We start from the raw sequence: 10,420 nt of genomic DNA, 5'->3' as shown, positions 1-10,420 counted from the left end.
GTATTCTCATCCTCATTTACAGATGAAAAAACTGAGGCTCAGGGTGATGAAACAAGCTGCCCGAATCAGAGCCAGGATTCAGGATTCACCCTGGTGTCTGCCCTTCCCACGGTACTGTGCTGCACCTAAATAACACAGCACCCTTTCCAACGCCTGCTGAGTGCCTCCTGCTTTTGTGTACTGCACCTCAGTAACACAGCACCCCTTCCAACATCAGCTGTGTGTCTCCTGTTTCTGTGCATATAATCTCCTGTAGTGTGAAGCACAGGCCTGCAGGAGGGGCAATGCTGGAGTGGGCTAGTCGGCGACAGTGGGGAGAGGGTCCGGGATCAGTCTTTGCTTCCCCTAGTTTGGGATGGATTCTCGATGGTAGCTGTAAGCACAAAGCTGGGGCTTCCAGAACAGCTGGAGGGGCTGGGAGGATAGAAATGCCCACCAAAAAGATGAAAGGCTCCCCACTCCTGGGGCAGGGTGGAAGGTCTTCTCCTACCTTAGGCAAGCCTCCTGGTAAGTGTCCATACTCCTCGGTATGAAAGAAACTGTCTTCTCTTCCAGTCATGCCAGCCGACCCAGCCCTCTCCCTCAATCACATACCACGTCCCTGTGATCACCACATCACTTGCCACCCCCTCCGTCCAGGTGCCATGAGTCACCTGGCCAAGCGCACACAGCAAATCGCTGGCAGATGTGAGACCTCGGGTCTCCTCAGCCCAATCTAGGGAGCCTGCCATCCAACAGTCATGCATAAAGCGGCCCACTACGACCTGCATCATCTACCGCTGTTAAATTACTTGTTTCCAAGCTTACCGTACTTTGTATCAGATGATCAATGCATTTAAAATCAGCAGATACAGTGAGATGTCTGCTTTCTAATAATATATAGCTTTAATAATAATAGCGTTCATGGTAGCTATTTCTCAAACAAGAAACATGACTTATCGTAAGTTTCTATGGCTGGACACAGTGGCTCACACCTTTAATCCCAGCACTTTGGAAGGCCAAGGTGATAAGGTTTGGCCTCGTCCCCACCCAAATCTCATCTTGAATTGTAGTTCCCATAATCCCCACATGTTGTGGGAGGGACCTGGTAGGAGGTAATTGAATCATGAGGGCGGTTCCCCCATGTTATTCTCGTGACAGTGAGTATGTTCTCACGAGATCTGATGGTTTTATAAGGGGCTTCCCCCTTCACTTGTCATTCTCTTCCATACCACCCTGTGAAGAGGTGCCTTCCACCATGATTGTAAGTTTCCTGAGGCTTCCCCAGCCATGTAGAACTGTGAGTCAATTAAACCTCTTTACTTTTTAGCTCATTCATTATAAATTACCCAGTCTTGGGTATTTCTTCATAGCAGTGTGAGATTAGACTAATATACAAGACAAGAGGATTGCTTGAACTCAGGAGTTTGAGACCAGCCTAGACACAAAGTTTCCACCTACACCTACACCTACACCTACACCTACACACACACACACACAAAATGAGCCAGGCGTGGTGGCACCTTGTCCCAGTTGCTTGAGAGACTGAGGTGAGAGGATCGCTTGAGCCCAGGAGTTCGAGGCTGCAGTGAGCCAAGATCACACCACTGCACTCCAGCCTGGGCGACAGGGTGAGTCCCAGTCTCAAAAATAAGTACATTTGTATAAAATTTGAAAAATAAAGGAGAAGAATCTACCACTCTGGGTGAGGCCCTTATTAATAGTAGCCAGTACTATAAACTCAGGTGTCTGTCTGCCCGACCTTTGCAGGATTTCACAAATGCACTAAGTCTGTTGTCAGGACATCCATGCCTGGACCTTGCCTGGAACCCCCTAGTCACTTGCCTGGCTCCCTTTCTGGAGCCCTGCCCAGAGGCAGCTGCTTTCTCACACCACCCTGTCCAGCTCTTCCCTCTCCCCCCAGCAGCAGCAGCTCCCACTCCTCCTCCCGCCCTTGTCCTTGGCCCTCTGCATGGCATCCACCATGTGCCTCCAGTCACAGCGACGTCAGTCTTTCTAGACAGTAAGCTGTTTGTCTTTTACATTTGCTACAACATCAAGCATAGCACAGAGCCAACAGCTGGCCAAATATGTGAAGTGTTGTCATTTTTAGTTACTATGCTAAAAAAAAAAAAAAAAAATGGAAAAGGTTTAAGCAAATAACAAAACAAAAAACAAATGAATCCATTTTAATATAAACCCAAGTAAGTATAGGTCTACAATTTCTTCTTTATAATTTTGAAACCCAAATGGCTCAGAAAACTGAAAGATTCTGCAGAAGTTTAGAGCAAACTATTTGATGGCAAAACCTGACTGAACAGATCAGGGCACTGAGTCTTCGTGCTCACACTCGGCGAATCATCAGGTTTGGCTGCAGAAACCCTAGTGTGTCTAGGGTTTCTAGAAGGGCGTGCTATGTTGGGCGGGGCTGTGCAAGTGATGTGAGGAGCTTAGTGAGGAGTGGCTCTTTGCAGGTGAGGAGTGGAGCCTAGTAGGGTGGGGATGCAGGTGAGCTGGGCCTTGGGGATGGGGCTTGCAGGAGATGGGGTGGAGACAGTGGGGCGGGGCTGCAGGCAAGCTGGGCCTTGGGGGCGGGGCTTGCATGGGAGAAGCGTGGCCTTGTGGGGGCAGGGCTGGCAGAAGAGGGTGGGGCTTGGTGATGGACAGGGCTGTTCAGATGAGGGTAGTGGCCTCGTCAGGGGCTGTGGGAAGCTGGGCTAGGTGAACCTTGGTAATCCTCTCTGGCCTTGGTCATGTGGCTCAGGCTGTGCCCAGCAGGGAGGCCGGCCCCATCCAGCTGCGGTCTCCACCCTGAGAGCGAGGGCTCCTCTCCCCCAGCACGGGTTAAAGCAGGGAGGCCAGGCCCCATCGAGGGTGGGGTCTCCGCCCTTCCACGCTGAGAGCGAAGGCTCCCTCCTCCAGCGCGGGTTAAAACACCATGTGTCCACCTGTGCAGTGGCTGGTCCCCATGTGACCTGGAGGGCACAAACCCTGGGTCCTGCCGCTGGTCCGGGGCGTCTGCTTCCCCTTCCTGCAGTTCCTGGGAGGGTCTGTGTGTCCAGGGGGCTCTGATCCCTGCCTCAGGACCACGGGTGAGGGGTCAAGATCGCCCGCTGTGGAGCTGGCCCGGATCTTGGTTCTGTGGATCCTCGCTGTGTAGTTCTGGAGCAGTTCTGTCCTCAGGAGAGCGATCCTCGCAGCTGCTTCCTGGGGTCGTGAGAAGAATTAATAGGCCAACCCCCAGGTAGCTGCTCGTAGCCCTGTGCGGGGCCAGCCCTGTGTCTCCACCAGTTCCTTCCCTTCGTGCTCCACCACACTGTCACATCGCCAGCCTTTATTTCCTTTTCCTTGGACCCAGGCAGCGAGTGCCCCGCTGGCCTTGGCAGCCCCTTCTCTAATCTGTCATCAAATCACTTCCTGACGGACAGCACTGACCAGCCATTGGTGTCACCAAAGCACCAGAAAATAGAATCCAATTTTCCTATTAAGCTGTGCAGGCCTGTCCCAGCCCCACTTCCCACAGGCTGGCCTCATTCACCATGGGATCCGTGGTTCTCACCTGGGGCTGGGGGTGCCCCTGGCATCCGGTGGAGAGTGTCAGGGATGTCCCTCCAGGCCCAGTACAGTCCCCCAGCCAGTGGCCAGCAGACAGCAGCACCCAGCCTGATGTCCCTGTGGCTTCTGGTTCCCTGAGGCCAGTTGTGCTTTGCTGCCTCTTCATCCTCTCAGACGGGTGCCCTCTCTCCACCTTCACTGGTTAGCAGTGTTCCATCCACTAGAGCTCAATGCACTGCCTCCCGGCAGCACAGCCCCTTCTCTTGGCCTGCCGTCTGCGTGTGCCTCGCGGTCTGTGATATGTCCTCACTGGCCCATCAGAGCGAGGCTCCCAGGGACGGAGCTGTTCCTGTTTGCGTCTCTGTCCCACCTTCTCTGAACCTGGCACCGTGTCCTTTGCTGACAGAGGTCTTGGGTTGATTGTCAGCAAAACAGACAATCTATATGGATCTAAATGGCTGTAAACATGCTTGATTGGGGTATTTTAAAAATAATTGGATATGTAAACATTTGAGTGTGACACAGGTGGATTTTCAGGTGAATGGTCTTGTTCTTCAGGGAATAACCACAGGCCCATCCACAAGGACCATTTCTGGCTGATTTATGGAACACTGTTCTACCTGGTTAATTTTGAACGTTATCTCAGCCTGAGAGGTAGGTCAGCATGTGACGAAGATCACTGGTTTGAATCCTAACCTGCTCCTTCGGAGCTGCACCTTCCATGCCTCCGTTTCTTCCTTGGTTAGGTAGGAAAGGTATGAGCTACCTGAGAGTTGTGAGGCCTGCATTGAGTGACCACATTAAAGTGCCAAGAACTGCACCCAGAATGTTGGTATTTAAAGATCTTTAAACATTCTGATACTGCATTTTAGTACCCAGGTAAAACAGCAAAGTTATGACAGATGCAGACGCAGACCCTCGGTGAGGTGGGGGGCTGATGGCAGGAGGTGGATCACCGACCCTGGAATGAGGGCATGGTCTGTTTGAGGCTGAACGAAGTGCACATCATTGCATGTACCACAGAGGTCCCTCTGGTGAAGTCCTGGAAGGGTCCATGTGGCTGAGCCATGCAGTCTTTCCGTGATGTCCAGCAGGAGCAGTGCTTTGAGGTGCAGCCCTGCTCTTGTGTGCACAGCCCTCAACTGTCTCAAAAGTCTGAGGCTTAAAGCAGGCTTGGGGTTTCCTTACACCTCCCGGACATCTAATTTGCCTGGCAAACATGTTTTTCTTGGGTGTAAAGGTGAAGGAGTGGGTGACTCTGGTGAAAGTGTACTAATTACTGCACTTCTGGGTCAGTGGCGCTTGGTTGAAGACACTATCTGCCCTGGGTGGACATCTCTGGGGTGGTGAAAACCGGTGGCTGGATGTCGCGGGGTTGCCAAGAAGATGCCAGCTTTTTCCTCAGTAACAACACCCTACTTTGTTTAGGGAAGCAGCGCATCCAGCTAAAAAACTAATTCTCTTGCACGGCGGAGTGGCTGGTGACACAGGTCCAGATGCTGGGCTGCTGATGGGGGGTCCTGGAGAGGGAGGTGTCGGGAGGCTTTCCCGACCCACAGCAGCCCTGAGCCCTTGTCCGGCCTTCTTGCCCGGGGCATGATGCCTGGAGGGAAAGCAGCTTCAGGGGCCCAAGTGTCAGAAGACAGAGTCCTAGCATGTGGGACAGGCCTGGGCCAGGCTCCTTGGATGATGTCACAGAGCTGCTGCCCATGCGGGGACCACCCACCTCTGAGCCCCATGCAGATTTTCGTCTGTAGCCAAGTGAAATCCTGGTACGGCGAGTGAGGCAGTCAGAGGCACCTTTTGTGGAAGGAGGACAAAGCTGGAGAGAAAGAGGTTTTCCTAAAAGGCACAAGGCACTGATACTTCGTTAGGGATAGGTCCTAGGAGTGTGGTTGCTGATGGGTGAAAAACTGTAGCCAGAGAATAAGTGGGAATGGCCCTTGTTGGTATTTAACTGATTCATTCACGAATGGTCTGAACAGTTGTAGTGAAAAGAATATTTTGGACACAGATGTTTTCATCCTGCTTGACAAGCAGCGTGACTGTAGGCTGTTCCATCCTTCCTGGGTGACAGTGAGAGGGTCTCAGGCCCTTCCGGCCCTGTGCTGGCATTTCCTCAGGGTGTGTGTCCCGTCCCGAATAGGCTGGAATGCCTCTGGGTGCAGCTGAGCCTCTTGAAAAGGTAAGAGTCATGTGACATGCTCTGGGTGAACAGGAAAATGAGGGAGGAGACGGAGAGGGGCCTGGAGGTGAGGAGGATGGTGAGCAACACTGGGGACAGGGGATGGAGGGTAACGCCGGGGACAGGGGATGGAGGGTAACACCACTTCTCCAGGTGCCTTTGGGGGATGCTGCCACCTCTGGCACCCCAGAGTGAAGTCAACAGGATTCTGTCCCCAGGAGTCCCAGAGACTGGCAGCAGGGATTGGCCCAGTATGAACCACCGTTCACTGGCTCCACACCCTGGGACAGGCTCCCTGGTGTTTCCACCGTGGTTTCCCATCTGGACAGTGGGATCCTGAGTGTCCCCATCACAGCTGCGCCCAGAGTCCTGGACTCCAGTGTGTCATTGGCACTCGTTAGCGTTTCTTTTGTCGTGGTCGTGGATGAAGTGGCTCTTTCTTTGTGTGTTCACAGCCCTCCCGCTCACTTTACCTTCTGGGAACACTTTTTAACATAACTTCCTATGTGGGGAGGACTTGAGTGATTAATCGAATGTTTCATCAGGTGTGGTTCTTCTGTTTCCCAGTTTTGACACAACATTTGGTGAAATTTCCAGGGACTCCTGTGGTCAACCTCACAGTTTCACTCTGTCACTTTCTAATGCAGTATTCTTTGGGAGTCTTTTAAATTAAGTGCCGTCATTTAAAAATAAGTTTTATAATATGCAGTTTCAGGTTAATTCTTTACCTTTGTGTGTCAGGCAGTGGCTCCTCACCTGTGAGTAGTCAGAAAGGTTCAGGCAGTTTTCCAGGGCGGTCTTTGCATTTACTGGAACTATTAAGAGCTGATTCTTGCTTAGGCCGTGATTGACACGCAGTGCACGTGAGGCCGTGCCTGGCTTAGCGACTTCTGCAGGCTTAGAGGTCTCTTTCTGTTCTTCCCCAAGCCTGCTCTGCTGTGCTGAGTGTTCACTGCGGGCGACGGTCACACTGTCTGGCAGGGGCCACCGAGGCCACAGGGCGGACTCCACATAGCGGAGCCTGCAGAATGGCAGAGCCCAGCCTCCTCGCCGCCCTTCGTGGGGAGCAGAAAGCACAAGCCTGTGATCAGAGCTGTGCTAGCCCAGAAAGCCTCTCAACAGGTTTAATTTAGGAATCGGCTCCTACCAACTGCCCACGTTTAGGATGTGTTTGAGTTTTTGTGATTTTTCCTGCACTGAAGCTACTGGACTGGCTCTTGAGTCACTGTCATGGGACTTCACATTGCCCCGACGGGAAGCCGTGGGGGAGGAGGGCCGCACAGAGGCTTGCGGCGGTGATAATGAAGGGCTTGTTTCCTCTTGGGACAGCGAGTTCAAGCTCTTTGTAATTGTCAGCGTAAACAGTGACCCGCTGAGGACACGGCTGTAATTCAGGGTGGCATAGTTGATTGTCATCGTTGATATCAGGTACCTGCCTCTAAAATGACAGTACCCATAGTGCAGCTCCAGGAGGGCAGCTCCTGCCAAACACACGTGGTCCTGGGCCCCTGCAGCCAAGGTCGTGCTGCCAGCCAGGCCTGCATCTGTGGGTGCACTGGGATCTTCATGGCACTGAGCGACTCCCTCGTTTGCTTGTGGGGCCCAGCCCTCTGTCCCTCCCGGTCCCCAGTGCGGCTCCTCCCTGTGTTCTCCCAGCCCGGTGCACACCTCCGTCTTCACAGCTTCCGTAGTTTTCTCGTGGACGCCCCAGGTGGGCGCCTGGGCAGGGATCGTGTGTTAGTCGAGTTCTCTCCAGCCATCCCTGGCTCGTGGTTCAGCAGGTCCCTTCACATGAGTCAGCCAGCTGTGTGGCTGCACGTTCAGGATGCTTGTCAGGGGCCTTCCTCAGGTCAGAGCAAGACCAAGGCTCACCTCTGTGGGACTTTGGAGCCCGCCCTGGAGAGACTCCAGTCACGTCCAGAGGGGCTGCCTGGGTCCCCGCGGGCTGGTGGGAGTGACTTCTGAACCACTCGAGGCCCCACTTTCTGTTCCTACACCCCACAAAGCCATTTAAAGCACCATGTTCTGGTACCGTGTGCCTCTCGAGTGTGGCACACAAGCCTGGACGTGGATCTGAGCGGGCGCTGCCTTCCTCAGGCTGTGCTTGTGTTTTGGGGCCCCTGGAGCACTCGTGGCTGTGATTCCCGCCGCTGTCTGAGCTTCCCTAGACGGTCTCACCCGCAGCCTGAGGGCCACATCGGCAGCCACCGAGGAGCGAGGAGACTGCAGGTCCGGTGTTGGTCCCACTCAGTCCTTCTCGACTTTGGTGACAGAGGAGACAGCAAAACTTCAGCTGGGAACCCCAGGCCTTCTCTGCTTGGGGCCCTGGGACTGAGATAGCACAGATCCTGCCATCCACGTGCTGGGGGCCCCTCTGTGCAGCTCCCTCCTCTGGTCAGGGGCCACGCTCTTGAGCTGGGCAGCTCGGGGTCCTTGCACTCAGGGGCTCAGGGCGGGTCCTGGATGCAGAGAGGAGAAGGGTGGCGGTTTGAGCCCAACTGTGTTGGCTTCATTTTCTGCCTCTTGTCCCTAAATACATTTGCAAAGTTTTCCAGATGAAAACTCAGAAGGGATTTTTAATGACTGGAATCTGTGAATTCCATGGAAGCCAAGTCTGTCCACCTCTTTCACCCACCTCACTTCTTCCCATTGGGGCTGATTTTGGCAGCGTTCATAGGGACATGGATGCAAGGGGTGGTGGCCAGCCCTCAGCCCTGCGTCCCTCCCCTCCTCCCCTCAGCGCCACAGCATTTCAGTGTCATCCCCTTCCCTGCACGCGTCCTCATGAAAACCAAGTGCAGTTGGAGGGAGACACCTGAGCCCACTCCCGTGACCTTCCCGGCCAGCCCGGCTGCAGCGGCCCCTCGGCAGTCATCTGTCTGGTGCTGCCTCCGTGCCCCTCCTGTCACCTGACGCTCGTGCTCCTGAATCTTCACGCGTGTGCTCCGTGCAGCCACCTCACGGGCTTCCTGGGAACGGAGACTGTGTCTCACACTGGTCAGAATGCTGTTCTCTGTCCTGTCCACTGAATAGTCCAACACAGAATCATTCCTCTGTGATTATTTATGCTTTGTTATGTAGAGCTGGAATAAAGAAAAAGTGAATTTAGACATTACAGCCATCAAGTTGAAGCTAGGTAATTGCATTAGGGAATTAAATGAGAGCATTTGAGCTTCTCGAGTTCTAATTCCACATCTTCGTATCCCCATCACCCCAAACCCAGTGTCTAACACAGCTCTTGGTCTAGGATTTTCTTGATTAATGCTCTTTGAATTGAACTGGACTGAGCTTAACATTCCCACCCAGAGTCAGAAGCCAGTCCCTGAGCAAATTGCATTTAGAACGTGAGTTTGAACTTACTGTGGTAAGGGGTATCCTACACGCCATAATTCCTAGTCAATATTGGGTATTTAGTCAAATAGACTCAAGTATAGAGAGGCATTGGCCCAACTGGTGAAAGGGCAAGGTACAGTGCTTTAGGTCCAGGTCCCCAATATCAACTATGAAAATAAAACGTTGTCAACTCCAATTACAGCCCTGTCCTCAGCTGGTCACTGTTTATGCTAACAAATATAAACAGCATGAACTTGCTGTCCTGAGAGGCAACACACCCTCCATTCTCTCTGCAGTGCAGCTGCCTTGGTGGATGGAACATGCCCCTCCTCCCTCCCTCCCCCCTCCTCTCTCCCTCCCTCCCCCCTCCCTCCCCCTCCTCTCTCCCCCCTCCTCTCTCCCTCTCCCCCTCCTTCTTCCTGTCTTCTCTCACCTTTCTCCCCCAACCTTCTCTCCTGGGCGAGGGGCAGAAGAGAAGGGACCTCCGGAATCTTCTGCTTCATCCAAGCAGCTTGGGGGCAGCATCAACAGCTGCAATTTGGCTGCCCCAGCAGGTGCCTCAGGGCAGCCTTTCTAATGGGAATCCTGGAATCTTGTCTTTCCTTAATGTGTCCTAAAGGCTGGAGGACATGAAGTGAAACAATGCTCCATGCTCAGTCCTGTGATTTTGTGTATTTATTGGACTTACTTTGAAATTAAACTAAACGATACCCAAGATAGAGCATTAAAAAAAAGAAAAAAGGGCCGGGCGCGGTAGCTCAATCCTGTAATCCCAGCACTTTGGGAGGCTGAGACAGGCAGATCACGAGGTCAGGAGTGGGAGGCTGAGACAGGCAGATCACGAGGTCAGGAGATCGAGATCATCCTGGCTAACACGGTGAAACCCCGTCTCTACTAAAAAATACAAAAAAAAATTAGCCGGACAAGGTGGCGGGCGCCTGTAGTCCCAGCTACTCGGGAGGCTGAGGCAAGAGAATGGCGTAAACCCGGGAGGTGGAGCTTGCAGTGAGCTGAGATCCGACCACTGCACTCCAGCCCAGGCGACAGAGTGAGACTCCGTCTAAAAAAAAAGAAAAAAAGAAAAAAAAGAAAAAAACAGGCTGTGGTGTTTGAAAAACAAACAAAACCGTTTGGTTTGTTGGTTTGTTCTTAGACCTTCACAGGCTACTAGGTCACACGTTTCAGTGTCTCAGCGAGTGACTTTCTCTCTGGAAGCCGTGTCAGCCTCTTGTTTGATGATGTCAGCCACAGCAGAAAGAAGCACTCCGTAGGCCCCGTGCTCAGCACCTTGGCATGAGCTCCTGCCATCTTCTGTTCATGCTCATCACAGCTCTGTGCAGTGGGCGTCCTCCTGATCCATGTGGGAGG

General features: G+C 53.1%; 1 protein-coding gene and 2 long non-coding RNA genes across 3 annotated transcripts in view; 1 reads left to right on the top strand and 2 right to left on the bottom strand.

Annotated features, from left to right (window-relative positions):
- Window positions 1-10,420, top strand: part of LOC135971386 (uncharacterized) — a 106,302-nt gene that overhangs the window by 18,753 nt on the left and 77,129 nt on the right. The window lies entirely within an intron of this gene.
- Window positions 2,154-3,805, bottom strand: LOC141407045 (uncharacterized). Its single transcript, XR_012413984.1, has 2 exons — window positions 3,539-3,805; window positions 2,154-3,186 (listed from the first exon to the last, which is right to left on the bottom strand). It is a non-coding gene; the product is annotated as an uncharacterized lncRNA (long non-coding RNA).
- On the bottom strand, window positions 6,449-9,363 carry LOC141407046 (uncharacterized). The gene is made up of 2 exons (XR_012413985.1): window positions 9,080-9,363; window positions 6,449-8,802 (listed from the first exon to the last, which is right to left on the bottom strand). It is a non-coding gene; the product is annotated as an uncharacterized lncRNA (long non-coding RNA).

Source organism: Macaca fascicularis, chromosome 6 (assembly GCF_037993035.2).
Source record: "Macaca fascicularis isolate 582-1 chromosome 6, T2T-MFA8v1.1".
Classification (NCBI taxonomy): domain Eukaryota; kingdom Metazoa; phylum Chordata; class Mammalia; order Primates; family Cercopithecidae; genus Macaca; species Macaca fascicularis.
The sequence above is the reverse complement of the archived record's forward strand: the minus strand, read 5'-3'. Positions and strand labels throughout refer to the sequence as shown.